General features: G+C 49.5%; 22 non-coding genes across 22 annotated transcripts; all 22 read left to right on the forward strand.

Annotated features, from left to right (window-relative positions):
* Positions 1-370: 370 nt before the first annotated feature.
* trnam-cau (transfer RNA methionine (anticodon CAU)) lies at positions 371-443 on the forward strand. Its single transcript has one exon. It is a non-coding gene; the product is annotated as a tRNA-Met (tRNA).
* Positions 444-1,673: 1,230 nt separating this feature from the next.
* Positions 1,674-1,746, forward strand: trnam-cau (transfer RNA methionine (anticodon CAU)). The gene has a single exon. It is a non-coding gene; the product is annotated as a tRNA-Met (tRNA).
* A 1,193-nt stretch (positions 1,747-2,939) lies between these two features.
* Positions 2,940-3,012, forward strand: trnam-cau (transfer RNA methionine (anticodon CAU)). The gene has a single exon. It is a non-coding gene; the product is annotated as a tRNA-Met (tRNA).
* A 1,227-nt stretch (positions 3,013-4,239) lies between these two features.
* trnam-cau (transfer RNA methionine (anticodon CAU)) lies at positions 4,240-4,312 on the forward strand. The gene has a single exon. It is a non-coding gene; the product is annotated as a tRNA-Met (tRNA).
* Positions 4,313-5,542: 1,230 nt separating this feature from the next.
* Positions 5,543-5,615, forward strand: trnam-cau (transfer RNA methionine (anticodon CAU)). Its single transcript has one exon. It is a non-coding gene; the product is annotated as a tRNA-Met (tRNA).
* Positions 5,616-6,808: 1,193 nt separating this feature from the next.
* trnam-cau (transfer RNA methionine (anticodon CAU)) lies at positions 6,809-6,881 on the forward strand. Its single transcript has one exon. It is a non-coding gene; the product is annotated as a tRNA-Met (tRNA).
* Positions 6,882-8,108: 1,227 nt separating this feature from the next.
* Positions 8,109-8,181, forward strand: trnam-cau (transfer RNA methionine (anticodon CAU)). Its single transcript has one exon. It is a non-coding gene; the product is annotated as a tRNA-Met (tRNA).
* A 1,193-nt stretch (positions 8,182-9,374) lies between these two features.
* On the forward strand, positions 9,375-9,447 carry trnam-cau (transfer RNA methionine (anticodon CAU)). The gene has a single exon. It is a non-coding gene; the product is annotated as a tRNA-Met (tRNA).
* A 1,198-nt stretch (positions 9,448-10,645) lies between these two features.
* Positions 10,646-10,718, forward strand: trnam-cau (transfer RNA methionine (anticodon CAU)). Its single transcript has one exon. It is a non-coding gene; the product is annotated as a tRNA-Met (tRNA).
* Positions 10,719-11,948: 1,230 nt separating this feature from the next.
* On the forward strand, positions 11,949-12,021 carry trnam-cau (transfer RNA methionine (anticodon CAU)). The gene has a single exon. It is a non-coding gene; the product is annotated as a tRNA-Met (tRNA).
* A 1,193-nt stretch (positions 12,022-13,214) lies between these two features.
* On the forward strand, positions 13,215-13,287 carry trnam-cau (transfer RNA methionine (anticodon CAU)). Its single transcript has one exon. It is a non-coding gene; the product is annotated as a tRNA-Met (tRNA).
* A 1,227-nt stretch (positions 13,288-14,514) lies between these two features.
* Positions 14,515-14,587, forward strand: trnam-cau (transfer RNA methionine (anticodon CAU)). The gene has a single exon. It is a non-coding gene; the product is annotated as a tRNA-Met (tRNA).
* A 1,195-nt stretch (positions 14,588-15,782) lies between these two features.
* trnam-cau (transfer RNA methionine (anticodon CAU)) lies at positions 15,783-15,855 on the forward strand. The gene has a single exon. It is a non-coding gene; the product is annotated as a tRNA-Met (tRNA).
* A 1,193-nt stretch (positions 15,856-17,048) lies between these two features.
* On the forward strand, positions 17,049-17,121 carry trnam-cau (transfer RNA methionine (anticodon CAU)). The gene has a single exon. It is a non-coding gene; the product is annotated as a tRNA-Met (tRNA).
* Positions 17,122-18,319: 1,198 nt separating this feature from the next.
* trnam-cau (transfer RNA methionine (anticodon CAU)) lies at positions 18,320-18,392 on the forward strand. Its single transcript has one exon. It is a non-coding gene; the product is annotated as a tRNA-Met (tRNA).
* A 1,230-nt stretch (positions 18,393-19,622) lies between these two features.
* On the forward strand, positions 19,623-19,695 carry trnam-cau (transfer RNA methionine (anticodon CAU)). Its single transcript has one exon. It is a non-coding gene; the product is annotated as a tRNA-Met (tRNA).
* A 1,193-nt stretch (positions 19,696-20,888) lies between these two features.
* trnam-cau (transfer RNA methionine (anticodon CAU)) lies at positions 20,889-20,961 on the forward strand. Its single transcript has one exon. It is a non-coding gene; the product is annotated as a tRNA-Met (tRNA).
* A 1,227-nt stretch (positions 20,962-22,188) lies between these two features.
* On the forward strand, positions 22,189-22,261 carry trnam-cau (transfer RNA methionine (anticodon CAU)). The gene has a single exon. It is a non-coding gene; the product is annotated as a tRNA-Met (tRNA).
* A 1,195-nt stretch (positions 22,262-23,456) lies between these two features.
* On the forward strand, positions 23,457-23,529 carry trnam-cau (transfer RNA methionine (anticodon CAU)). Its single transcript has one exon. It is a non-coding gene; the product is annotated as a tRNA-Met (tRNA).
* Positions 23,530-24,724: 1,195 nt separating this feature from the next.
* On the forward strand, positions 24,725-24,797 carry trnam-cau (transfer RNA methionine (anticodon CAU)). The gene has a single exon. It is a non-coding gene; the product is annotated as a tRNA-Met (tRNA).
* A 1,195-nt stretch (positions 24,798-25,992) lies between these two features.
* Positions 25,993-26,065, forward strand: trnam-cau (transfer RNA methionine (anticodon CAU)). Its single transcript has one exon. It is a non-coding gene; the product is annotated as a tRNA-Met (tRNA).
* Positions 26,066-27,295: 1,230 nt separating this feature from the next.
* trnam-cau (transfer RNA methionine (anticodon CAU)) lies at positions 27,296-27,368 on the forward strand. The gene has a single exon. It is a non-coding gene; the product is annotated as a tRNA-Met (tRNA).
* Positions 27,369-27,545: the final 177 nt, after the last annotated feature.

Consider the following 27,545-nt stretch of genomic DNA (forward strand, 5'->3'; position numbering starts at 1 on the left):
AAAGAATGCTCACTGCTTCAAGCCGGAGTGCAACCAACCACCTAAGGACGACTTTGCTTTGCTTTGTTTTCTACTGCACTGCTCCGCTCCCCACCTGTCAATCGAAGGGAAGCGGCAGAGGTGCCTATCTTTGCTGATTGTCTGCCGCATGCCTTTTAATGCTGCTCGTCCTGTGTACTTGCTGATGTCGCAGCTATTTTTCACAGCCTGGGCCAGCGGCGCAATGGATAACGCATCTGACTACGGATAAGAAGATTGCATGTTCGGCTCCTGCCTGGCTCGAGCATTATGGCAATCTTTGCATTCTGGCTTTGAATGCCACGTAAGCGAACATAGTTGGTCACACTCTTCAGTTACTAACCAGGCAAGTGCCTTCTTAGCGCAGTAGGCAGCGCGTCAGTCTCATAATCTGAAGGTCCTGAGTTCAATCCTCAGAGAAGGCATTAATACTTGCATAGACTTTTTTCCTTCTTTCATTTCAGCTGCATTCATGCAAAAATCAGGAAGTTTTGCTGCGATAGCACATCAAAGGATTTGATGTCCCTCAGCCTGCGGTGACCTTCAGAAGCAGATGGGCTCACACCACACCTGACACAACTCTTGTTTCTGAACAATTACCCGAGCCAAAAGAATAGTGGTGAATGCAGGTATTGATCCCGCTAACTCTCACATGCAAAGCAAGCGCTCTACCATTTGAGCTAATTCCCCATTTATATCTGGCATTAGCTCCCAGTTTGCATCTGACTAGCCCCTTATCACTTGCCTCCTCGCTGTTCCACGACCAGCAGAAATCTCTTGCTTCAGGTTGGCCTGCTCCCTGAACACTTTCAATGCTTTGCTCCGATCGACGTTACTGAGCAATAGCAGGCGAGCAAGGGCAGGACTGGAAGCCATGGATATGGTGAAAGACGCCGAGAAGAGCTCGAGCCTGCGCAAGGGAAGCGAGTTGAGCGCAACGTCGCAGCCGCCACGAGCGTGAGGGAGCAGGCGAGAGCCCTGTCTGACTGATGGACAAATGACTTCTATTGCCTGAGGCTTTGCCTGAAAGAAAGTGCAATTGCCTGAGGCTTTGCCTGAAAGAAAGTGCAATTGCCTGAGGCTTTGCCTGAAAGAAAATGCTGGCTCTTTACATGCATTGCTTCTCAAAGGCACTCCCTGCTGACACACACATGCAAGTGTTCAAGCAAAACGGTGAAGGCACTGTCCTGTGCCTCAGCTGCAACATGTTCAGCTGTAAACTGCTCATCATATTAAGAACTCTGCCTTCAGCGAATTGCGACTTACCACACACATACTTACTTCAAAAGAATGCTCACTGCTTCAAGCCGGAGTGCAACCAACCACCTAAGGACGACTTTGCTTTGCTTTGTTTTCTACTGCACTGCTCCGCTCCCCACCTGTCAATCGAAGGGAAGCGGCAGAGGTGCCTATCTTTGCTGATTGTCTGCCGCATGCCTTTTAATGCTGCTCGTCCTGTGTACTTGCTGATGTCGCAGCTATTTTTCACAGCCTGGGCCAGCGGCGCAATGGATAACGCATCTGACTACGGATTAGAAGATTGCATGTTCGGCTCCTGCCTGGCTCGAGCATTATGGCAATCTTTGCATTCTGGCTTTGAATGCCACGTAAGCGAACATAGTTGGTCACACTCTTCAGTTACTAACCAGGCAAGTGCCTTCTTAGCGCAGTAGGCAGCGCGTCAGTCTCATAATCTGAAGGTCCTGAGTTCAATCCTCAGAGAAGGCATTAATACTTGCATAGACTTTTTTCCTTCTTTCATTTCAGCTGCATTCATGCAAAAATCAGGAAGTTTTGCTGCGATAGCACATCAAAGGATTTGATGTCCCTCAGCCTGCGGTGACCTTCAGAAGCAGATGGGCTCACACCACACCTGACACAACTCTTGTTTCTGAACAATTACCCGAGCCAAAAGAATAGTGGTGAATGCAGGTATTGATCACACTAACTCTCACATGCAAAGCAAGCGCTCTACTATTTGAGCTAATTCCCCATTGATGTCTGGTATTAGCTCCCAGTTTGCATCTGACTAGCCCCTTATCACTTGCCTCCTCGCTGTTCCACGACCAGCAGAAATCTCTTGCTTCAGGTTGGCCTGCTCCCTGAACACTTTCAATGCTTTGCTCCGATCGACGTTACTGAGCAATAGCAGGCGAGCAAGGGCAGGACTGGAAGCCATGGATATGGTGAAAGACGCCGAGAAGAGCTCGAGCCTGCGCAAGGGAAGCGAGTTGAGCGCAACGTCGCAGCCGCCACGAGCGTGAGGGAGCAGGCGAGAGCCCTGTCTGACTGATGGACAAATGACTTCTATTGCCTGAGGCTTTGCCTGAAAGAAAGTGCAATTGCCTGAGGCTTTGCCTGATAGAAAATGCTGGCTCTTTACATGCATTGCTGCTCAAAGGCACTCCCTGCTGACACACACATGCAAGTGTTCAAGCAAAACGGTGAAGGCACTGTCCTGTGCCTCAGCTGCAACATGTTCAGCTGTAAACTGCTCATCATATTAAGAACTCTGCCTTCAGCGAATTGCGACTTACCACACACATACTTACTTCAAAAGAATGCTCACTGCTTCAAGCCGGAGTGCAACCAACCACCTAAGGACGACTTTGCTTTGTTTTCTACTGCACTGCTCCGCTCCCCACCTGTCAATCGAAGGGAAGCGGCAGAGGTGCCTATCTTTGCTGATTGTCTGCCGCATGCCTTTTAATGCTGCTCGTCCTGTGTACTTGCTGATGTTGCAGCTATTTTTCACAGCCTGGGCCAGCGGCGCAATGGATCACGCATCTGACTACGGATTAGAAGATTGCATGTTCGGCTCCTACCTGGCTCGAGCATTTTGGCAATCTTTGCATTCTGGCTTTGAATGCCACGTAAGCGAACATAGTTGGTCACACTCTTCAGTTACTAACCAGGCAAGTGCCTTCTTAGCGCAGTAGGCAGCGCGTCAGTCTCATAATCTGAAGGTCCTGAGTTCAATCCTCAGAGAAGGCATTAATACTTGCATAGACTTTTCTCCTTCTTTCATTTCAGCTGCATTCATGCAAAAATCAGGAAGTTTTGCTGCGATAGCACATCAAAGGATTTGATGTCCCTCAGCCTGCGGTGACCTTCAGAAGCAGATGGGCTCACACCACACCTGACACAACTCTTGTTTCTGAACAATTACCCGAGCCAAAAGAATAGTGGTGAATGCAGGTATTGATCCCGCTAACTCTCACATGCAAAGCAAGCGCTCCACCATTTGAGCTAATTCCCCATTTATGTCTGGCATTATCTCCCAGTTTGCATCTGACTAGCCCCTTATCACTTGCCTCCTCGCTGTTCCACGACCAGCAGAAATCTCTTGCTTCAGGTTGGCCTGCTCCCTGAACACTTTCAATGCTTTGCTCCGATCGACGTTACTGAGCAATAGCAGGCGAGCAAGGGCAGGACTGGAAGCCATGGATATGGTGAAAGACGCCGAGAAGAGCTCGAGCCTGCGCAAGGGAAGCGAGTTGAGCGCAACGTCGCAGCCGCCACGAGCGTGAGGGAGCAGGCGAGAGCCCTGTCTGACTGATGGACAAATGACTTCTATTGCCTGAGGCTTTGCCTGAAAGAAAGTGCAATTGCCTGAGGCTTTGCCTGAAAGAAAGTGCAATTGCCTGAGGCTTTGCCTGAAAGAAAATGCTGGCTCTTTACATGCATTGCTGCTCAAAGGCACTCCCTGCTGACACACACATGCAAGTGCTCAAGCAAAACGGTGAAGGCACTGTCCTGTGCCTCAGCTGCAACATGTTCAGCTGTAAACTGCTCATATTAAGAACTCTGCCTTCAGCGAATTGCGACTTACCACACACATACTTACTTCAAAAGAATGCTCACTGCTTCAAGCCGGAGTGCAACCAACCACCGAAGGACGACTTTGCTTTGCTTTGTTTTCTACTGCACTGCTCCGCTCCCCACCTGTCAATCGAAGGGAAGCGGCAGAGGTGCCTATCTTTGCTGATTGTCTGCCGCATGCCTTTTAATGCTGCTCGTCCTGTGTACTTGCTGATGTCGCAGCTATTTTTCACAGCCTGGGCCAGCGGCGCAATGGATAACGCATCTGACTACGGATTAGAAGATTGCATGTTCGGCTCCTACCTGGCTCGAGCATTTTGGCAATCTTTGCATTCTGGCTTTGAATGCCACGTAAGCGAACATAGTTGGTCACACTCTTCAGTTACTAACCAGGCAAGTGCCTTCTTAGCGCAGTAGGCAGCGCGTCAGTCTCATAATCTGAAGGTCCTGAGTTCAATCCTCAGAGAAGGCATTAATACTTGCATAGACTTTTCTCCTTCTTTCATTTCAGCTGCATTCATGCAAAAATCAGGAAGTTTTGCTGCGATAGCACATCAAAGGATTTGATGTCCCTCAGCCTGCGGTGACCTTCAGAAGCAGATGGGCTCACACCACACCTGACACAACTCTTGTTTCTGAACAATTACCCGAGCCAAAAGAATAGTGGTGAATGCAGGTATTGATCACACTAACTCTCACATACAAAGCAAGCACTCTACCACTTGAGCTAATTCCCCATTCACGTCTGGCATTAGCTCCCAGTTTGCATCTGACTAGCCCCTTATCACTTGCCTCCTCGCTATTCCACGACCAGCAGAAATCTCCTGCTTCAGGTTGGCCTGCTCACTGAACACTTTCAATGCTTTGCTCCGATCGACGTTACTGAGCAATAGCAGGCGAGCAAGGGCAGGACTGGAAGCCATGGATATGGTGAAAGACGCCGAGAAGAGCTCGAGCCTGCGCAAGGGAAGCGAGTTGAGCGCAACGTCGCAGCCGCCACGAGCGTGAGGGAGCAGGCGAGAGCCCTGTCTGACTGATGGACAAATGACTTCTATTGCCTGAGGCTTTGCCTGAAAGAAAGTGCAATTGCCTGAGGCTTTGCCTGAAAGAAAGTGCAATTGCCTGAGGCTTTGCCTGAAAGAAAATGCTGGCTCTTTACATGCATTGCTTCTCAAAGGCACTCCCTGCTGACACACACATGCAAGTGTTCAAGCAAAACGGTGAAGGCACTGTCCTGTGCCTCAGCTGCAACATGTTCAGCTGTAAACTGCTCATCATATTAAGAACTCTGCCTTCAGCGAATTGCGACTTACCACACACATACTTACTTCAAAAGAATGCTCACTGCTTCAAGCCGGAGTGCAACCAACCACCTAAGGACGACTTTGCTTTGCTTTGTTTTCTACTGCACTGCTCCGCTCCCCACCTGTCAATCGAAGGGAAGCGGCAGAGGTGCCTATCTTTGCTGATTGTCTGCCGCATGCCTTTTAATGCTGCTCGTCCTGTGTACTTGCTGATGTCGCAGCTATTTTTCACAGCCTGGGCCAGCGGCGCAATGGATAACGCATCTGACTACGGATTAGAAGATTGCATGTTCGGCTCCTGCCTGGCTCGAGCATTATGGCAATCTTTGCATTCTGGCTTTGAATGCCACGTAAGCGAACATAGTTGGTCACACTCTTCAGTTACTAACCAGGCAAGTGCCTTCTTAGCGCAGTAGGCAGCGCGTCAGTCTCATAATCTGAAGGTCCTGAGTTCAATCCTCAGAGAAGGCATTAATACTTGCATAGACTTTTTTCCTTCTTTCATTTCAGCTGCATTCATGCAAAAATCAGGAAGTTTTGCTGCGATAGCACATCAAAGGATTTGATGTCCCTCAGCCTGCGGTGACCTTCAGAAGCAGATGGGCTCACACCACACCTGACACAACTCTTGTTTCTGAACAATTACCCGAGCCAAAAGAATAGTGGTGAATGCAGGTATTGATCACACTAACTCTCACATGCAAAGCAAGCGCTCTACTATTTGAGCTAATTCCCCATTGATGTCTGGTATTAGCTCCCAGTTTGCATCTGACTAGCCCCTTATCACTTGCCTCCTCGCTGTTCCACGACCAGCAGAAATCTCTTGCTTCAGGTTGGCCTGCTCCCTGAACACTTTCAATGCTTTGCTCCGATCGACGTTACTGAGCAATAGCAGGCGAGCAAGGGCAGGACTGGAAGCCATGGATATGGTGAAAGACGCCGAGAAGAGCTCGAGCCTGCGCAAGGGAAGCGAGTTGAGCGCAACGTCGCAGCCGCCACGAGCGTGAGGGAGCAGGCGAGAGCCCTGTCTGACTGATGGACAAATGACTTCTATTGCCTGAGGCTTTGCCTGAAAGAAAGTGCAATTGCCTGAGGCTTTGCCTGATAGAAAATGCTGGCTCTTTACATGCATTGCTGCTCAAAGGCACTCCCTGCTGACACACACATGCAAGTGTTCAAGCAAAACGGTGAAGGCACTGTCCTGTGCCTCAGCTGCAACATGTTCAGCTGTAAACTGCTCATCATATTAAGAACTCTGCCTTCAGCGAATTGCGACTTACCACACACATACTTACTTCAAAAGAATGCTCACTGCTTCAAGCCGGAGTGCAACCAACCACCTAAGGACGACTTTGCTTTGTTTTCTACTGCACTGCTCCGCTCCCCACCTGTCAATCGAAGGGAAGCGGCAGAGGTGCCTATCTTTGCTGATTGTCTGCCGCATGCCTTTTAATGCTGCTCGTCCTGTGTACTTGCTGATGTCGCAGCTATTTTTCACAGCCTGGGCCAGCGGCGCAATGGATCACGCATCTGACTACGGATTAGAAGATTGCATGTTCGGCTCCTACCTGGCTCGAGCATTTTGGCAATCTTTGCATTCTGGCTTTGAATGCCACGTAAGCGAACATAGTTGGTCACACTCTTCAGTTACTAACCAGGCAAGTGCCTTCTTAGCGCAGTAGGCAGCGCGTCAGTCTCATAATCTGAAGGTCCTGAGTTCAATCCTGAGAGAAGGCATTAATACTTGCATAGACTTTTCTCCTTCTTTCATTTCAGCTGCATTCATGCAAAAATCAGGAAGTTTTGCTGCGATAGCACATCAAAGGATTTGATGTCCCTCAGCCTGCGGTGACCTTCAGAAGCAGATGGGCTCACACCACACCTGACACAACTCTTGTTTCTGAACAATTACCCGAGCCAAAAGAATAGTGGTGAATGCAGGTATTGATCCCGCTAACTCTCACATGCAAAGCAAGCGCTCCACCATTTGAGCTAATTCCCCATTTATGTCTGGCATTATCTCCCAGTTTGCATCTGACTAGCCCCTTATCACTTGCCTCCTCGCTGTTCCACGACCAGCAGAAATCTCTTGCTTCAGGTTGGCCTGCTCCCTGAACACTTTCAATGCTTTGCTCCGATCGACGTTACTGAGCAATAGCAGGCGAGCAAGGGCAGGACTGGAAGCCATGGATATGGTGAAAGACGCCGAGAAGAGCTCGAGCCTGCGCAAGGGAAGCGAGTTGAGCGCAACGTCGCAGCCGCCACGAGCGTGAGGGAGCAGGCGAGAGCCCTGTCTGACTGATGGACAAATGACTTCTATTGCCTGAGGCTTTGCCTGAAAGAAAGTGCAATTGCCTGAGGCTTTGCCTGAAAGAAAGTGCAATTGCCTGAGGCTTTGCCTGAAAGAAAATGCTGGCTCTTTACATGCATTGCTGCTCAAAGGCACTCCCTGCTGACACACACATGCAAGTGCTCAAGCAAAACGGTGAAGGCACTGTCCTGTGCCTCAGCTGCAACATGTTCAGCTGTAAACTGCTCATATTAAGAACTCTGCCTTCAGCGAATTGCGACTTACCACACACATACTTACTTCAAAAGAATGCTCACTGCTTCAAGCCGGAGTGCAACCAACCACCGAAGGACGACTTTGCTTTGCTTTGTTTTCTACTGCACTGCTCCGCTCCCCACCTGTCAATCGAAGGGAAGCGGCAGAGGTGCCTATCTTTGCTGATTGTCTGCCGCATGCCTTTTAATGCTGCTCGTCCTGTGTACTTGCTGATGTCGCAGCTATTTTTCACAGCCTGGGCCAGCGGCGCAATGGATAACGCATCTGACTACGGATTAGAAGATTGCATGTTCGGCTCCTACCTGGCTCGAGCATTTTGGCAATCTTTGCATTCTGGCTTTGAATGCCACGTAAGCGAACATAGTTGGTCACACTCTTCAGTTACTAACCAGGCAAGTGCCTTCTTAGCGCAGTAGGCAGCGCGTCAGTCTCATAATCTGAAGGTCCTGAGTTCAATCCTCAGAGAAGGCATTAATACTTGCATAGACTTTTCTCCTTCTTTCATTTCAGCTGCATTCATGCAAAAATCAGGAAGTTTTGCTGCGATAGCACATCAAAGGATTTGATGTCCCTCAGCCTGCGGTGACCTTCAGAAGCAGATGGGCTCACACCACACCTGACACAACTCTTGTTTCTGAACAATTACCCGAGCCAAAAGAATAGTGGTGAATGCAGGTATTGATCCCGCTAACTCTCACATACAAAGCAAGCACTCTACCATTTGAGCTAATTCCCCATTGATGTCTGGTATTAGCTCCCAGTTTGCATCTGACTAGCCCCTTATCACTTGCCTCCTCGCTGTTCCACGACCAGCAGAAATCTCTTGCTTCAGGTTGGCCTGCTCCCTGAACACTTTCAATGCTTTGCTCCGATCGACGTTACTGAGCAATAGCAGGCGAGCAAGGGCAGGACTGGAAGCCATGGATATGGTGAAAGACGCCGAGAAGAGCTCGAGCCTGCGCAAGGGAAGCGAGTTGAGCGCAACGTCGCAGCCGCCACGAGCGTGAGGGAGCAGGCGAGAGCCCTGTCTGACTGATGGACAAATGACTTCTATTGCCTGAGGCTTTGCCTGAAAGAAAGTGCAATTGCCTGAGGCTTTGCCTGATAGAAAATGCTGGCTCTTTACATGCATTGCTGCTCAAAGGCACTCCCTGCTGACACACACATGCAAGTGTTCAAGCAAAACGGTGAAGGCACTGTCCTGTGCCTCAGCTGCAACATGTTCAGCTGTAAACTGCTCATCATATTAAGAACTCTGCCTTCAGCGAATTGCGACTTACCACACACATACTTACTTCAAAAGAATGCTCACTGCTTCAAGCCGGAGTGCAACCAACCACCTAAGGACGACTTTGCTTTGTTTTCTACTGCACTGCTCCGCTCCCCACCTGTCAATCGAAGGGAAGCGGTAGAGGTGCCTATCTTTGCTGATTGTCTGCCGCATGCCTTTTAATGCTGCTCGTCCTGTGTACTTGCTGATGTCGCAGCTATTTTTCACAGCCTGGGCCAGCGGCGCAATGGATCACGCATCTGACTACGGATTAGAAGATTGCATGTTCAGCTCCGACCTGGCTCGAACATTTTGGCAATCTTTGCATTCTGGCTTTGAATGCCACGTAAGCGAACATAGTTGGTCACACTCTTCAGTTACTAACCAGGCAAGTGCCTTCTTAGCGCAGTAGGCAGCGCGTCAGTCTCATAATCTGAAGGTCCTGAGTTCAATCCTGAGAGAAGGCATTAATACTTGCATAGACTTTTCTCCTTCTTTCATTTCAGCTGCATTCATGCAAAAATCAGGAAGTTTTGCTGCGATAGCACATCAAAGGATTTGATGTCCCTCAGCCTGCGGTGACCTTCAGAAGCAGATGGGCTCACACCACACCTGACACAACTCTTGTTTCTGAACAATTACCCGAGCCAAAAGAATAGTGGTGAATGCAGGTATTGATCACACTAACTCTCACATGCAAAGCAAGCGCTCTACCATTTGAGCTAATTCCCCATTGATGTCTGGCATTAGCTCCCAGTTTGCATCTGACTAGCCCCTTATCACTTGCCTCCTCGCTGTTCCACGACCAGCAGAAATCTCTTGCTTCAGGTTGGCCTGCTCCCTGAACACTTTCAATGCTTTGCTCCGATCGACGTTACTGAGCAATAGCAGGCGAGCAAGGGCAGGACTGGAAGCCATGGATATGGTGAAAGACGCCGAGAAGAGCTCGAGCCTGCGCAAGGGAAGCGAGTTGAGCGCAACGTCGCAGCCGCCACGAGCGTGAGGGAGCAGGCGAGAGCCCTGTCTGACTGATGGACAAATGACTTCTATTGCCTGAGGCTTTGCCTGAAAGAAAGTGCAATTGCCTGAGGCTTTGCCTGATAGAAAATGCTGGCTCTTTACATGCATTGCTGCTCAAAGGCACTCCCTGCTGACACACACATGCAAGTGTTCAAGCAAAACGGTGAAGGCACTGTCCTGTGCCTCAGCTGCAACATGTTCAGCTGTAAACTGCTCATCATATTAAGAACTCTGCCTTCAGCGAATTGCGACTTACCACACACATACTTACTTCAAAAGAATGCTCACTGCTTCAAGCCAGAGTGCAACCAACCACCTAAGGACGACTTTGCTTTGCTTTGTTTTCTACTGCACTGCTCCGCTCCCCACCTGTCAATCGAAGGGAAGCGGCAGAGGTGCCTATCTTTGCTGATTGTCTGCCGCATGCCTTTTAATGCTGCTCGTCCTGTGTACTTGCTGATGTCGCAGCTATTTTTCACAGCCTGGGCCAGCGGCGCAATGGATCACGCATCTGACTACGGATTAGAAGATTGCATGTTCGGCTCCTACCTGGCTCGAGCATTTTGGCAATCTTTGCATTCTGGCTTTGAATGCCACGTAAGCGAACATAGTTGGTCACACTCTTCAGTTACTAACCAGGCAAGTGCCTTCTTAGCGCAGTAGGCAGCGCGTCAGTCTCATAATCTGAAGGTCCTGAGTTCAATCCTCAGAGAAGGCATTAATACTTGCATAGACTTTTCTCCTTCTTTCATTTCAGCTGCATTCATGCAAAAATCAGGAAGTTTTGCTGCGATAGCACATCAAAGGATTTGATGTCCCTCAGCCTGCGGTGACCTTCAGAAGCAGATGGGCTCACACCACACCTGACACAACTCTTGTTTCTGAACAATTACCCGAGCCAAAAGAATAGTGGTGAATGCAGGTATTGATCCCGCTAACTCTCACATACAAAGCAAGCACTCTACCATTTGAGCTAATTCCCCATTGATGGCTGGCATTAGCTCCCAGTTTGCATGTGACGAGCCCCTTATCACTTGCCTCCTCGCTGTTCCACGACCAGCAGAAATCTCTTGCTTCAGGTTGGCCTGCTCACTGAACACTTTCAATGCTTTGCTCCGATCGACGTTACTGAGCAATAGCAGGCGAGCAAGGGCAGGACTGGAAGCCATGGATATGGTGAAAGACGCCGAGAAGAGCTCGAGCCTGCGCAAGGGAAGCGAGTTGAGCGCAACGTCGCAGCCGCCACGAGCGTGAGGGAGCAGGCGAGAGCCCTGTCTGACTGATGGACAAATGACTTCTATTGCCTGAGGCTTTGCCTGAAAGAAAGTGCAATTGCCTGAGGCTTTGCCTGAAAGAAAGTGCAATTGCCTGAGGCTTTGCCTGAAAGAAAATGCTGGCTCTTTACATGCATTGCTTCTCAAAGGCACTACCTGCTGACACACACATGCAAGTGTTCAAGCAAAACGGTGAAGGCACTGTCCTGTGCCTCAGCTGCAACATGTTCAGCTGTAAACTGCTCATCATATTAAGAACTCTGCCTTCAGCGAATTGCGACTTACCACACACATACTTACTTCAAAAGAATGCTCACTGCTTCAAGCCGGAGTGCAACCAACCACCTAAGGACGACTTTGCTTTGCTTTGTTTTCTACTGCACTGCTCCGCTCCCCACCTGTCAATCGAAGGGAAGCGGCAGAGGTGCCTATCTTTGCTGATTGTCTGCCGCATGCCTTTTAATGCTGCTCGTCCTGTGTACTTGCTGATGTCGCAGCTATTTTTCACAGCCTGGGCCAGCGGCGCAATGGATAACGCATCTGACTACGGATTAGAAGATTGCATGTTCGGCTCCTGCCTGGCTCGAGCATTATGGCAATCTTTGCATTCTGGCTTTGAATGCCACGTAAGCGAACATAGTTGGTCACACTCTTCAGTTACTAACCAGGCAAGTGCCTTCTTAGCGCAGTAGGCAGCGCGTCAGTCTCATAATCTGAAGGTCCTGAGTTCAATCCTCAGAGAAGGCATTAATACTTGCATAGACTTTTTTCCTTCTTTCATTTCAGCTGCATTCATGCAAAAATCAGGAAGTTTTGCTGCGATAGCACATCAAAGGATTTGATGTCCCTCAGCCTGCGGTGACCTTCAGAAGCAGATGGGCTCACACCACACCTGACACAACTCTTGTTTCTGAACAATTACCCGAGCCAAAAGAATAGTGGTGAATGCAGGTATTGATCACACTAACTCTCACATGCAAAGCAAGCGCTCTACCATTTGAGCTAATTCCCCATTGATGTCTGGCATTAGCTCCCAGTTTGCATCTGACTAGCCCCTTATCACTTGCCTCCTCGCTGTTCCACGACCAGCAGAAATCTCTTGCTTCAGGTTGGCCTGCTCCCTGAACACTTTCAATGCTTTGCTCCGATCGACGTTACTGAGCAATAGCAGGCGAGCAAGGGCAGGACTGGAAGCCATGGATATGGTGAAAGACGCCGAGAAGAGCTCGAGCCTGCGCAAGGGAAGCGAGTTGAGCGCAACGTCGCAGCCGCCACGAGCGTGAGGGAGCAGGCGAGAGCCCTGTCTGACTGATGGACAAATGACTTCTATTGCCTGAGGCTTTGCCTGAAAGAAAGTGCAATTGCCTGAGGCTTTGCCTGATAGAAAATGCTGGCTCTTTACATGCATTGCTGCTCAAAGGCACTCCCTGCTGACACACACATGCAAGTGTTCAAGCAAAACGGTGAAGGCACTGTCCTGTGCCTCAGCTGCAACATGTTCAGCTGTAAACTGCTCATCATATTAAGAACTCTGCCTTCAGCGAATTGCGACTTACCACACACATACTTACTTCAAAAGAATGCTCACTGCTTCAAGCCGGAGTGCAACCAACCACCTAAGGACGACTTTGCTTTGTTTTCTACTGCACTGCTCCGCTCCCCACCTGTCAATCGAAGGGAAGCGGCAGAGGTGCCTATCTTTGCTGATTGTCTGCCGCATGCCTTTTAATGCTGCTCGTCCTGTGTACTTGCTGATGTCGCAGCTATTTTTCACAGCCTGGGCCAGCGGCGCAATGGATCACGCATCTGACTACGGATTAGAAGATTGCATGTTCGGCTCCTACCTGGCTCGAGCATTTTGGCAATCTTTGCATTCTGGCTTTGAATGCCACGTAAGCGAACATAGTTGGTCACACTCTTCAGTTACTAACCAGGCAAGTGCCTTCTTAGCGCAGTAGGCAGCGCGTCAGTCTCATAATCTGAAGGTCCTGAGTTCAATCCTCAGAGAAGGCATTAATACTTGCATAGACTTTTCTCCTTCTTTCATTTCAGCTGCATTCATGCAAAAATCAGGAAGTTTTGCTGCGATAGCACATCAAAGGATTTGATGTCCCTCAGCCTGCGGTGACCTTCAGAAGCAGATGGGCTCACACCACACCTGACACAACTCTTGTTTCTGAACAATTACCCGAGCCAAAAGAATAGTGGTGAATGCAGGTATTGATCCCGCTAACTCTCACATGCAAAGCAAGCGCTCCACCATTTGAGCTAATTCCCCATTTATGTCTGGCATTATCTCCCAGTTTGCATCTGACTAGCCCCTTATCACTTGCCTCCTCGCTGTTCCACGACCAGCAGAAATCTCTTGCTTCAGGTTGGCCTGCTCCCTGAACACTTTCAATGCTTTGCTCCAATCGACGTTACTGAGCAATAGCAGGCGAGCAAGGGCAGGACTGGAAGCCATCGATATGGTGAAAGACGCCGAGAAGAGCTCGAGCCTGCGCAAGGGAAGCGAGTTGAGCGCAACGTCGCAGCCGCCACGAGCGTGAGGGAGCAGGCGAGAGCCCTGTCTGACTGATGGACAAATGACTTCTATTGCCTGAGGCTTTGCCTGAAAGAAAGTGCAATTGCCTGAGGCTTTGCCTGAAAGAAAGTGCAATTGCCTGAGGCTTTGCCTGAAAGAAAATGCTGGCTCTTTACATGCATTGCTGCTCAAAGGCACTCCCTGCTGACACACACATGCAAGTGCTCAAGCAAAACGGTGAAGGCACTGTCCTGTGCCTCAGCTGCAACATGTTCAGCTGTAAACTGCTCATATTAAGAACTCTGCCTTCAGCGAATTGCGACTTACCACACACATACTTACTTCAAAAGAATGCTCACTGCTTCAAGCCGGAGTGCAACCAACCACCTAAGGACGACTTTGCTTTGCTTTGTTTTCTACTGCACTGCTCCGCTCCCCACCTGTCAATCGAAGGGAAGCGGCAGAGGTGCCTATCTTTGCTGATTGTCTGCCGCATGCCTTTTAATGCTGCTCGTCCTGTGTACTTGCTGATGTCGCAGCTATTTTTCACAGCCTGGGCCAGCGGCGCAATGGATAACGCATCTGACTACGGATTAGAAGATTGCATGTTCGGCTCCTACCTGGCTCGAGCATTTTGGCAATCTTTGCATTCTGGCTTTGAATGCCACGTAAGCGAACATAGTTGGTCACACTCTTCAGTTACTAACCAGGCAAGTGCCTTCTTAGCGCAGTAGGCAGCGCGTCAGTCTCATAATCTGAAGGTCCTGAGTTCAATCCTCAGAGAAGGCATTAATACTTGCATAGACTTTTCTCCTTCTTTCATTTCAGCTGCATTCATGCAAAAATCAGGAAGTTTTGCTGCGATAGCACATCAAAGGATTTGATGTCCCTCAGCCTGCGGTGACCTTCAGAAGCAGATGGGCTCACACCACACCTGACACAACTCTTGTTTCTGAACAATTACCCGAGCCAAAAGAATAGTGGTGAATGCAGGTATTGATCCCGCTAACTCTCACATACAAAGCAAGCACTCTACCATTTGAGCTAATTCCCCATTGATGGCTGGCATTAGCTCCCAGTTTGCATCTGACGAGCCCCTTATCACTTGCCTCCTCGCTGTTCCACGACCAGCAGAAATCTCTTGCTTCAGGTTGGCCTGCTCCCTGAACACTTTCAATGCTTTGCTCCGATCGACGTTACTGAGCAATAGCAGGCGAGCAAGGGCAGGACTGGAAGCCATGGATATGGTGAAAGACGCCGAGAAGAGCTCGAGCCTGCGCAAGGGAAGCGAGTTGAGCGCAACGTCGCAGCCGCCACGAGCGTGAGGGAGCAGGCGAGAGCCCTGTCTGACTGATGGACAAATGACTTCTATTGCCTGAGGCTTTGCCTGAAAGAAAGTGCAATTGCCTGAGGCTTTGCCTGAAAGAAAATGCTGGCTCTTTGCATGCATTGCTGCTCAAAGGCACTCCCTGCTGACACACACATGCAAGTGCTCAAGCAAAACGGTGAAGGCACTGTCCTGTGCCTCAGCTGCAACATGTTCAGCTGTAAACTGCTCATATTAAGAACTCTGCCTTCAGCGAATTGCGACTTACCACACACATACTTACTTCAAAAGAATGCTCACTGCTTCAAGCCGGAGTGCAACCAACCACCTAAGGACGACTTTGCTTTGCTTTGTTTTCTACTGCACTGCTCCGCTCCCCACCTGTCAATCGAAGGGAAGCGGCAGAGGTGCCTATCTTTGCTGATTGTCTGCCGCATGCCTTTTAATGCTGCTCGTCCTGTGTACTTGCTGATGTCGCAGCTATTTTTCACAGCCTGGGCCAGCGGCGCAATGGATCACGCATCTGACTACGGATTAGAAGATTGCATGTTCGGCTCCTACCTGGCTCGAGCATTTTGGCAATCTTTGCATTCTGGCTTTGAATGCCACGTAAGCGAACATAGTTGGTCACACTCTTCAGTTACTAACCAGGCAAGTGCCTTCTTAGCGCAGTAGGCAGCGCGTCAGTCTCATAATCTGAAGGTCCTGAGTTCAATCCTGAGAGAAGGCATTAATACTTGCATAGACTTTTCTCCTTCTTTCATTTCAGCTGCATTCATGCAAAAATCAGGAAGTTTTGCTGCGATAGCACATCAAAGGATTTGATGTCCCTCAGCCTGCGGTGACCTTCAGAAGCAGATGGGCTCACACCACACCTGACACAACTCTTGTTTCTGAACAATTACCCGAGCCAAAAGAATAGTGGTGAATGCAGGTATTGATCCCGCTAACTCTCACATGCAAAGCAAGCACTCCACCATTTGAGCTAATTCCCCATTTATGTCTGGCATTATCTCCCAGTTTGCATCTGACTAGCCCCTTATCACTTGCCTCCTCGCTGTTCCACGACCAGCAGAAATCTCTTGCTTCAGGTTGGCCTGCTCCCTGAACACTTTCAATGCTTTGCTCCGATCGACGTTACTGAGCAATAGCAGGCGAGCAAGGGCAGGACTGGAAGCCATGGATATGGTGAAAGACGCCGAGAAGAGCTCGAGCCTGCGCAAGGGAAGCGAGTTGAGCGCAACGTCGCAGCCGCCACGAGCGTGAGGGAGCAGGCGAGAGCCCTGTCTGACTGATGGACAAATGACTTCTATTGCCTGAGGCTTTGCCTGAAAGAAAGTGCAATTGCCTGAGGCTTTGCCTGATAGAAAATGCTGGCTCTTTACATGCATTGCTGCTCAAAGGCACTCCCTGCTGACACACACATGCAAGTGTTCAAGCAAAACGGTGAAGGCACTGTCCTGTGCCTCAGCTGCAACATGTTCAGCTGTAAACTGCTCATCATATTAAGAACTCTGCCTTCAGCGAATTGCGACTTACCACACACATACTTACTTCAAAAGAATGCTCACTGCTTCAAGCCGGAGTGCAACCAACCACCTAAGGACGACTTTGCTTTGTTTTCTACTGCACTGCTCCGCTCCCCACCTGTCAATCGAAGGGAAGCGGTAGAGGTGCCTATCTTTGCTGATTGTCTGCCGCATGCCTTTTAATGCTGCTCGTCCTGTGTACTTGCTGATGTCGCAGCTATTTTTCACAGCCTGGGCCAGCGGCGCAATGGATCACGCATCTGACTACGGATTAGAAGATTGCATGTTCAGCTCCGACCTGGCTCGAACATTTTGGCAATCTTTGCATTCTGGCTTTGAATGCCACGTAAGCGAACATAGTTGGTCACACTCTTCAGTTACTAACCAGGCAAGTGCCTTCTTAGCGCAGTAGGCAGCGCGTCAGTCTCATAATCTGAAGGTCCTGAGTTCAATCCTGAGAGAAGGCATTAATACTTGCATAGACTTTTCTCCTTCTTTCATTTCAGCTGCATTCATGCAAAAATCAGGAAGTTTTGCTGCGATAGCACATCAAAGGATTTGATGTCCCTCAGCCTGCGGTGACCTTCAGAAGCAGATGGGCTCACACCACACCTGACACAACTCTTGTTTCTGAACAATTACCCGAGCCAAAAGAATAGTGGTGAATGCAGGTATTGATCACACTAACTCTCACATGCAAAGCAAGCGCTCTACCATTTGAGCTAATTCCCCATTGATGTCTGGCATTAGCTCCCAGTTTGCATCTGACTAGCCCCTTATCACTTGCCTCCTCGCTGTTCCACGACCAGCAGAAATCTCTTGCTTCAGGTTGGCCTGCTCCCTGAACACTTTCAATGCTTTGCTCCGATCGACGTTACTGAGCAATAGCAGGCGAGCAAGGGCAGGACTGGAAGCCATGGATATGGTGAAAGACGCCGAGAAGAGCTCGAGCCTGCGCAAGGGAAGCGAGTTGAGCGCAACGTCGCAGCCGCCACGAGCGTGAGGGAGCAGGCGAGAGCCCTGTCTGACTGATGGACAAATGACTTCTATTGCCTGAGGCTTTGCCTGAAAGAAAGTGCAATTGCCTGAGGCTTTGCCTGATAGAAAATGCTGGCTCTTTACATGCATTGCTGCTCAAAGGCACTCCCTGCTGACACACACATGCAAGTGTTCAAGCAAAACGGTGAAGGCACTGTCCTGTGCCTCAGCTGCAACATGTTCAGCTGTAAACTGCTCATCATATTAAGAACTCTGCCTTCAGCGAATTGCGACTTACCACACACATACTTACTTCAAAAGAATGCTCACTGCTTCAAGCCAGAGTGCAACCAACCACCTAAGGACGACTTTGCTTTGCTTTGTTTTCTACTGCACTGCTCCGCTCCCCACCTGTCAATCGAAGGGAAGCGGCAGAGGTGCCTATCTTTGCTGATTGTCTGCCGCATGCCTTTTAATGCTGCTCGTCCTGTGTACTTGCTGATGTCGCAGCTATTTTTCACAGCCTGGGCCAGCGGCGCAATGGATCACGCATCTGACTACGGATTAGAAGATTGCATGTTCGGCTCCTACCTGGCTCGAGCATTTTGGCAATCTTTGCATTCTGGCTTTGAATGCCACGTAAGCGAACATAGTTGGTCACACTCTTCAGTTACTAACCAGGCAAGTGCCTTCTTAGCGCAGTAGGCAGCGCGTCAGTCTCATAATCTGAAGGTCCTGAGTTCAATCCTCAGAGAAGGCATTAATACTTGCATAGACTTTTCTCCTTCTTTCATTTCAGCTGCATTCATGCAAAAATCAGGAAGTTTTGCTGCGATAGCACATCAAAGGATTTGATGTCCCTCAGCCTGCGGTGACCTTCAGAAGCAGATGGGCTCACACCACACCTGACACAACTCTTGTTTCTGAACAATTACCCGAGCCAAAAGAATAGTGGTGAATGCAGGTATTGATCCCGCTAACTCTCACATACAAAGCAAGCACTCTACCATTTGAGCTAATTCCCCATTGATGGCTGGCATTAGCTCCCAGTTTGCATGTGACGAGCCCCTTATCACTTGCCTCCTCGCTGTTCCACGACCAGCAGAAATCTCTTGCTTCAGGTTGGCCTGCTCACTGAACACTTTCAATGCTTTGCTCCGATCGACGTTACTGAGCAATAGCAGGCGAGCAAGGGCAGGACTGGAAGCCATGGATATGGTGAAAGACGCCGAGAAGAGCTCGAGCCTGCGCAAGGGAAGCGAGTTGAGCGCAACGTCGCAGCCGCCACGAGCGTGAGGGAGCAGGCGAGAGCCCTGTCTGACTGATGGACAAATGACTTCTATTGCCTGAGGCTTTGCCTGAAAGAAAGTGCAATTGCCTGAGGCTTTGCCTGAAAGAAAGTGCAATTGCCTGAGGCTTTGCCTGAAAGAAAATGCTGGCTCTTTACATGCATTGCTTCTCAAAGGCACTACCTGCTGACACACACATGCAAGTGTTCAAGCAAAACGGTGAAGGCACTGTCCTGTGCCTCAGCTGCAACATGTTCAGCTGTAAACTGCTCATCATATTAAGAACTCTGCCTTCAGCGAATTGCGACTTACCACACACATACTTACTTCAAAAGAATGCTCACTGCTTCAAGCCGGAGTGCAACCAACCACCTAAGGACGACTTTGCTTTGCTTTGTTTTCTACTGCACTGCTCCGCTCCCCACCTGTCAATCGAAGGGAAGCGGCAGAGGTGCCTATCTTTGCTGATTGTCTGCCGCATGCCTTTTAATGCTGCTCGTCCTGTGTACTTGCTGATGTCGCAGCTATTTTTCACAGCCTGGGCCAGCGGCGCAATGGATAACGCATCTGACTACGGATTAGAAGATTGCATGTTCGGCTCCTGCCTGGCTCGAGCATTATGGCAATCTTTGCATTCTGGCTTTGAATGCCACGTAAGCGAACATAGTTGGTCACACTCTTCAGTTACTAACCAGGCAAGTGCCTTCTTAGCGCAGTAGGCAGCGCGTCAGTCTCATAATCTGAAGGTCCTGAGTTCAATCCTCAGAGAAGGCATTAATACTTGCATAGACTTTTTTCCTTCTTTCATTTCAGCTGCATTCATGCAAAAATCAGGAAGTTTTGCTGCGATAGCACATCAAAGGATTTGATGTCCCTCAGCCTGCGGTGACCTTCAGAAGCAGATGGGCTCACACCACACCTGACACAACTCTTGTTTCTGAACAATTACCCGAGCCAAAAGAATAGTGGTGAATGCAGGTATTGATCACACTAACTCTCACATGCAAAGCAAGCGCTCTACCATTTGAGCTAATTCCCCATTGATGTCTGGCATTAGCTCCCAGTTTGCATCTGACTAGCCCCTTATCACTTGCCTCCTCGCTGTTCCACGACCAGCAGAAATCTCTTGCTTCAGGTTGGCCTGCTCCCTGAACACTTTCAATGCTTTGCTCCGATCGACGTTACTGAGCAATAGCAGGCGAGCAAGGGCAGGACTGGAAGCCATGGATATGGTGAAAGACGCCGAGAAGAGCTCGAGCCTGCGCAAGGGAAGCGAGTTGAGCGCAACGTCGCAGCCGCCACGAGCGTGAGGGAGCAGGCGAGAGCCCTGTCTGACTGATGGACAAATGACTTCTATTGCCTGAGGCTTTGCCTGAAAGAAAGTGCAATTGCCTGAGGCTTTGCCTGATAGAAAATGCTGGCTCTTTACATGCATTGCTGCTCAAAGGCACTCCCTGCTGACACACACATGCAAGTGTTCAAGCAAAACGGTGAAGGCACTGTCCTGTGCCTCAGCTGCAACATGTTCAGCTGTAAACTGCTCATCATATTAAGAACTCTGCCTTCAGCGAATTGCGACTTACCACACACATACTTACTTCAAAAGAATGCTCACTGCTTCAAGCCGGAGTGCAACCAACCACCTAAGGACGACTTTGCTTTGTTTTCTACTGCACTGCTCCGCTCCCCACCTGTCAATCGAAGGGAAGCGGCAGAGGTGCCTATCTTTGCTGATTGTCTGCCGCATGCCTTTTAATGCTGCTCGTCCTGTGTACTTGCTGATGTCGCAGCTATTTTTCACAGCCTGGGCCAGCGGCGCAATGGATCACGCATCTGACTACGGATTAGAAGATTGCATGTTCGGCTCCTACCTGGCTCGAGCATTTTGGCAATCTTTGCATTCTGGCTTTGAATGCCACGTAAGCGAACATAGTTGGTCACACTCTTCAGTTACTAACCAGGCAAGTGCCTTCTTAGCGCAGTAGGCAGCGCGTCAGTCTCATAATCTGAAGGTCCTGAGTTCAATCCTCAGAGAAGGCATTAATACTTGCATAGACTTTTCTCCTTCTTTCATTTCAGCTGCATTCATGCAAAAATCAGGAAGTTTTGCTGCGATAGCACATCAAAGGATTTGATGTCCCTCAGCCTGCGGTGACCTTCAGAAGCAGATGGGCTCACACCACACCTGACACAACTCTTGTTTCTGAACAATTACCCGAGCCAAAAGAATAGTGGTGAATGCAGGTATTGATCCCGCTAACTCTCACATGCAAAGCAAGCGCTCCACCATTTGAGCTAATTCCCCATTTATGTCTGGCATTATCTCCCAGTTTGCATCTGACTAGCCCCTTATCACTTGCCTCCTCGCTGTTCCACGACCAGCAGAAATCTCTTGCTTCAGGTTGGCCTGCTCCCTGAACACTTTCAATGCTTTGCTCCAATCGACGTTACTGAGCAATAGCAGGCGAGCAAGGGCAGGACTGGAAGCCATCGATATGGTGAAAGACGCCGAGAAGAGCTCGAGCCTGCGCAAGGGAAGCGAGTTGAGCGCAACGTCGCAGCCGCCACGAGCGTGAGGGAGCAGGCGAGAGCCCTGTCTGACTGATGGACAAATGACTTCTATTGCCTGAGGCTTTGCCTGAAAGAAAGTGCAATTGCCTGAGGCTTTGCCTGAAAGAAAGTGCAATTGCCTGAGGCTTTGCCTGAAAGAAAATGCTGGCTCTTTACATGCATTGCTGCTCAAAGGCACTCCCTGCTGACACACACATGCAAGTGCTCAAGCAAAACGGTGAAGGCACTGTCCTGTGCCTCAGCTGCAACATGTTCAGCTGTAAACTGCTCATATTAAGAACTCTGCCTTCAGCGAATTGCGACTTACCACACACATACTTACTTCAAAAGAATGCTCACTGCTTCAAGCCGGAGTGCAACCAACCACCTAAGGACGACTTTGCTTTGCTTTGTTTTCTACTGCACTGCTCCGCTCCCCACCTGTCAATCGAAGGGAAGCGGCAGAGGTGCCTATCTTTGCTGATTGTCTGCCGCATGCCTTTTAATGCTGCTCGTCCTGTGTACTTGCTGATGTCGCAGCTATTTTTCACAGCCTGGGCCAGCGGCGCAATGGATAACGCATCTGACTACGGATTAGAAGATTGCATGTTCGGCTCCTACCTGGCTCGAGCATTTTGGCAATCTTTGCATTCTGGCTTTGAATGCCACGTAAGCGAACATAGTTGGTCACACTCTTCAGTTACTAACCAGGCAAGTGCCTTCTTAGCGCAGTAGGCAGCGCGTCAGTCTCATAATCTGAAGGTCCTGAGTTCAATCCTCAGAGAAGGCATTAATACTTGCATAGACTTTTCTCCTTCTTTCATTTCAGCTGCATTCATGCAAAAATCAGGAAGTTTTGCTGCGATAGCACATCAAAGGATTTGATGTCCCTCAGCCTGCGGTGACCTTCAGAAGCAGATGGGCTCACACCACACCTGACACAACTCTTGTTTCTGAACAATTACCCGAGCCAAAAGAATAGTGGTGAATGCAGGTATTGATCCCGCTAACTCTCACATACAAAGCAAGCACTCTACCATTTGAGCTAATTCCCCATTGATGGCTGGCATTAGCTCCCAGTTTGCATCTGACGAGCCCCTTATCACTTGCCTCCTCGCTGTTCCACGACCAGCAGAAATCTCTTGCTTCAGGTTGGCCTGCTCCCTGAACACTTTCAATGCTTTGCTCCGATCGACGTTACTGAGCAATAGCAGGCGAGCAAGGGCAGGACTGGAAGCCATGGATATGGTGAAAGACGCCGAGAAGAGCTCGAGCCTGCGCAAGGGAAGCGAGTTGAGCGCAACGTCGCAGCCGCCACGAGCGTGAGGGAGCAGGCGAGAGCCCTGTCTGACTGATGGACAAATGACTTCTATTGCCTGAGGCTTTGCCTGAAAGAAAGTGCAATTGCCTGAGGCTTTGCCTGAAAGAAAATGCTGGCTCTTTGCATGCATTGCTGCTCAAAGGCACTCCCTGCTGACACACACATGCAAGTGCTCAAGCAAAACGGTGAAGGCACTGTCCTGTGCCTCAGCTGCAACATGTTCAGCTGTAAACTGCTCATATTAAGAACTCTGCCTTCAGCGAATTGCGACTTACCACACACATACTTACTTCAAAAGAATGCTCACTGCTTCAAGCCGGAGTGCAACCAACCACCTAAGGACGACTTTGCTTTGCTTTGTTTTCTACTGCACTGCTCCGCTCCCCACCTGTCAATCGAAGGGAAGCGGCAGAGGTGCCTATCTTTGCTGATTGTCTGCCGCATGCCTTTTAATGCTGCTCGTCCTGTGTACTTGCTGATGTCGCAGCTATTTTTCACAGCCTGGGCCAGCGGCGCAATGGATCACGCATCTGACTACGGATTAGAAGATTGCATGTTCGGCTCCTACCTGGCTCGAGCATTTTGGCAATCTTTGCATTCTGGCTTTGAATGCCACGTAAGCGAACATAGTTGGTCACACTCTTCAGTTACTAACCAGGCAAGTGCCTTCTTAGCGCAGTAGGCAGCGCGTCAGTCTCATAATCTGAAGGTCCTGAGTTCAATCCTGAGAGAAGGCATTAATACTTGCATAGACTTTTCTCCTTCTTTCATTTCAGCTGCATTCATGCAAAAATCAGGAAGTTTTGCTGCGATAGCACATCAAAGGATTTGATGTCCCTCAGCCTGCGGTGACCTTCAGAAGCAGATGGGCTCACACCACACCTGACACAACTCTTGTTTCTGAACAATTACCCGAGCCAAAAGAATAGTGGTGAATGCAGGTATTGATCCCGCTAACTCTCACATGCAAAGCAAGCACTCCACCATTTGAGCTAATTCCCCATTTATGTCTGGCATTATCTCCCAGTTTGCATCTGACTAGCCCCTTATCACTTGCCTCCTCGCTGTTCCACGACCAGCAGAAATCTCTTGCTTCAGGTTGGCCTGCTCCCTGAACACTTTCAATGCTTTGCTCCGATCGACGTTACTGAGCAATAGCAGGCGAGCAAGGGCAGGACTGGAAGCCATGGATATGGTGAAAGACGCCGAGAAGAGCTCGAGCCTGCGCAAGGGAAGCGAGTTGAGCGCAACGTCGCAGCCGCCACGAGCGTGAGGGAGCAGGCGAGAGCCCTGTCTGACTGATGGACAAATGACTTCTATTGCCTGAGGCTTTGCCTGAAAGAAAGTGCAATTGCCTGAGGCTTTGCCTGATAGAAAATGCTGGCTCTTTACATGCATTGCTGCTCAAAGGCACTCCCTGCTGACACACACATGCAAGTGTTCAAGCAAAACGGTGAAGGCACTGTCCTGTGCCTCAGCTGCAACATGTTCAGCTGTAAACTGCTCATATTAAGAACTCTGCCTTCAGCGAATTGCGACTTACCACACACATACTTACTTCAAAAGAATGCTCACTGCTTCAAGCCGGAGTGCAACCAACCACCTAAGGACGACTTTGCTTTGCTTTGTTTTCTACTGCACTGCTCCGCTCCCCACCTGTCAATCGAAGGGAAGCGGCAGAGGTGCCTATCTTTGCTGATTGTCTGCCGCATGCCTTTTAATGCTGCTCGTCCTGTGTACTTGCTGATGTCGCAGCTATTTTTCACAGCCTGGGCCAGCGGCGCAATGGATAACGCATCTGACTACGGATTAGAAGATTGCATGTTCGGCTCCTACCTGGCTCGAGCATTTTGGCAATCTTTGCATTCTGGCTTTGAATGCCACGTAAGCGAACATAGTTGGTCACACTCTTCAGTTACTAACCAGGCAAGTGCCTTCTTAGTGCAGTAGGCAGCGCGTCAGTCTCATAATCTGAAGGTCCTGAGTTCAATCCTCAGAGAAGGCATTAATACTTGCATGGACTTTTCTCCTTCTTTCATTTCAGCTGCATTCATGCAAAAATCAGGAAGTTTTGCTGCGATAGCACATCAAAGGATTTGATGTCCCTCAGCCTGCGGTGACCTTCAGAAGCAGATGGGCTCACACCACACCTGACACAACTCTTGTTTCTGAACAATTACCCGAGCCAAAAGAATAGTGGTGAATGCAGGTATTGATCCCGCTAACTCTCACATACAAAGCAAGCACTCTACCATTTGAGCTAATTCCCCATTGATGGCTGGCATTAGCTCCCAGTTTGCATCTGACTAGCCCCTTATCACTTGCCTCCTCGCTGTTCCACGACCAGCAGAAATCTCTTGCTTCAGGTTGGCCTGCTCCCTGAACACTTTCAATGCTTTGCTCCAATCGACGTTACTGAGCAATAGCAGGCGAGCAAGGGCAGGACTGGAAGCCATGGATATGGTGAAAGACGCCGAGAAGAGCTCGAGCCTGCGCAAGGGAAGCGAGTTGAGCGCAACGTCGCAGCCGCCACGAGCGTGAGGGAGCAGGCGAGAGCCCTGTCTGACTGATGGACAAATGACTTCTATTGCCTGAGGCTTTGCCTGAAAGAAAGTGCAATTGCCTGAGGCTTTGCCTGATAGAAAATGCTGGCTCTTTACATGCATTGCTGCTCAAAGGCACTCCCTGCTGACACACACATGCAAGTGCTCAAGCAAAACGGTGAAGGCACTGTCCTGTGCCTCAGCTGCAACATTTTCAGCTGTAAACTGCTCATATTAAGAACTCTGCCTTCAGCGAATTGCGACTTACCACACACATACTTACTTCAAAAGAATGCTCACTGCTTCAAGCCGGAGTGCAACCAACCACCTAAGGACGACTTTGCTTTGCTTTGTTTTCTACTGCACTGCTCCGCTCCCCACCTGTCAATCGAAGGGAAGCGGCAGAGGTGCCTATCTTTGCTGATTGTCTGCCGCATGCCTTTTAATGCTGCTCGTCCTGTGTACTTGCTGATGTCGCAGCTATTTTTCACAGCCTGGGCCAGCGGCGCAATGGATAACGCATCTGACTACGGATTAGAAGATTGCATGTTCGGCTCCTACCTGGCTCGAGCATTTTGGCAATCTTTGCATTCTGGCTTTGAATGCCACGTAAGCGAACATAGTTGGTCACACTCTTCAGTTACTAACCAGGCAAGTGCCTTCTTAGCGCAGTAGGCAGCGCGTCAGTCTCATAATCTGAAGGTCCTGAGTTCAATCCTCAGAGAAGGCATTAATACTTGCATGGACTTTTCTCCTTCTTTCATTTCAGCTGCATTCATGCAAAAATCAGGAAGTTTTGCTGCGATAGCACATCAAAGGATTTGATGTCCCTCAGCCTGCGGTGACCTTCAGAAGCAGATGGGCTCACACCACACCTGACACAACTCTTGTTTCTGAACAATTACCCGAGCCAAAAGAATAGTGGTGAATGCAGGTATTGATCCCGCTAACTCTCACATACAAAGCAAGCACTCTACGATTTGAGCTAATTCCCCATTGATGTCTGGCATTAGCTCCCAGTTTGCATCTGACTAGCCCCTTATCACTTGCCTCCTCGCTGTTCCACGACCAGCAGAAATCTCTTGCTTCAGGTTGGCCTGCTCCCTGAACACTTTCAATGCTTTGCTCCGATCGACGTTACTGAGCAATAGCAGGCGAGCAAGGGCAGGACTGGAAGCCATGGATATGGTGAAAGACGCCGAGAAGAGCTCGAGCCTGCGCAAGGGAAGCGAGTTGAGCGCAACGTCGCAGCCGCCACGAGCGTGAGGGAGCAGGCGAGAGCCCTGTCTGACTGATGGACAAATGACTTCTATTGCCTGAGGCTTTGCCTGAAAGAAAGTGCAATTGCCTGAGGCTTTGCCTGAAAGAAAGTGCAATTGCCTGAGGCTTTGCCTGAAAGAAAATGCTGGCTCTTTACATGCATTGCTTCTCAAAGGCACTCCCTGCTGACACACACATGCAAGTGTTCAAGCAAAACGGTGAAGGCACTGTCCTGTGCCTCAGCTGCAACATGTTCAGCTGTAAACTGCTCATCATATTAAGAACTCTGCCTTCAGCGAATTGCGACTTACCACACACATACTTACTTCAAAAGAATGCTCACTGCTTCAAGCCGGAGTGCAACCAACCACCTAAGGACGACTTTGCTTTGCTTTGTTTTCTACTGCACTGCTCCGCTCCCCACCTGTCAATCGAAGGGAAGCGGCAGAGGTGCCTATCTTTGCTGATTGTCTGCCGCATGCCTTTTAATGCTGCTCGTCCTGTGTACTTGCTGATGTCGCAGCTATTTTTCACAGCCTGGGCCAGCGGCGCAATGGATAACGCATCTGACTACGGATTAGAAGATTGCATGTTCGGCTCCTGCCTGGCTCGAGCATTATGGCAATCTTTGCATTCTGGCTTTGAATGCCACGTAAGCGAACATAGTTGGTCACACTCTTCAGTTACTAACCAGGCAAGTGCCTTCTTAGCGCAATAGGCAGCGCGTCAGTCTCATAATCTGAAGGTCCTGAGTTCAATCCTCAGAGAAGGCATTAATACTTGCATAGACTTTTTTCCTTCTTTCATTTCAGCTGCATTCATGCAAAAATCAGGAAGTTTTGCTGCGATAGCACATCAAAGGATTTGATGTCCCTCAGCCTGCGGTGACCTTCAGAAGCAGATGGGCTCACACCACACCTGACACAACTCTTGTTTCTGAACAATTACCC

The sequence above is a fragment of the Pristiophorus japonicus genome, unplaced genomic scaffold (assembly GCF_044704955.1).
Source record: "Pristiophorus japonicus isolate sPriJap1 unplaced genomic scaffold, sPriJap1.hap1 HAP1_SCAFFOLD_207, whole genome shotgun sequence".
In the NCBI taxonomy this organism is placed as follows: domain Eukaryota; kingdom Metazoa; phylum Chordata; class Chondrichthyes; family Pristiophoridae; genus Pristiophorus; species Pristiophorus japonicus.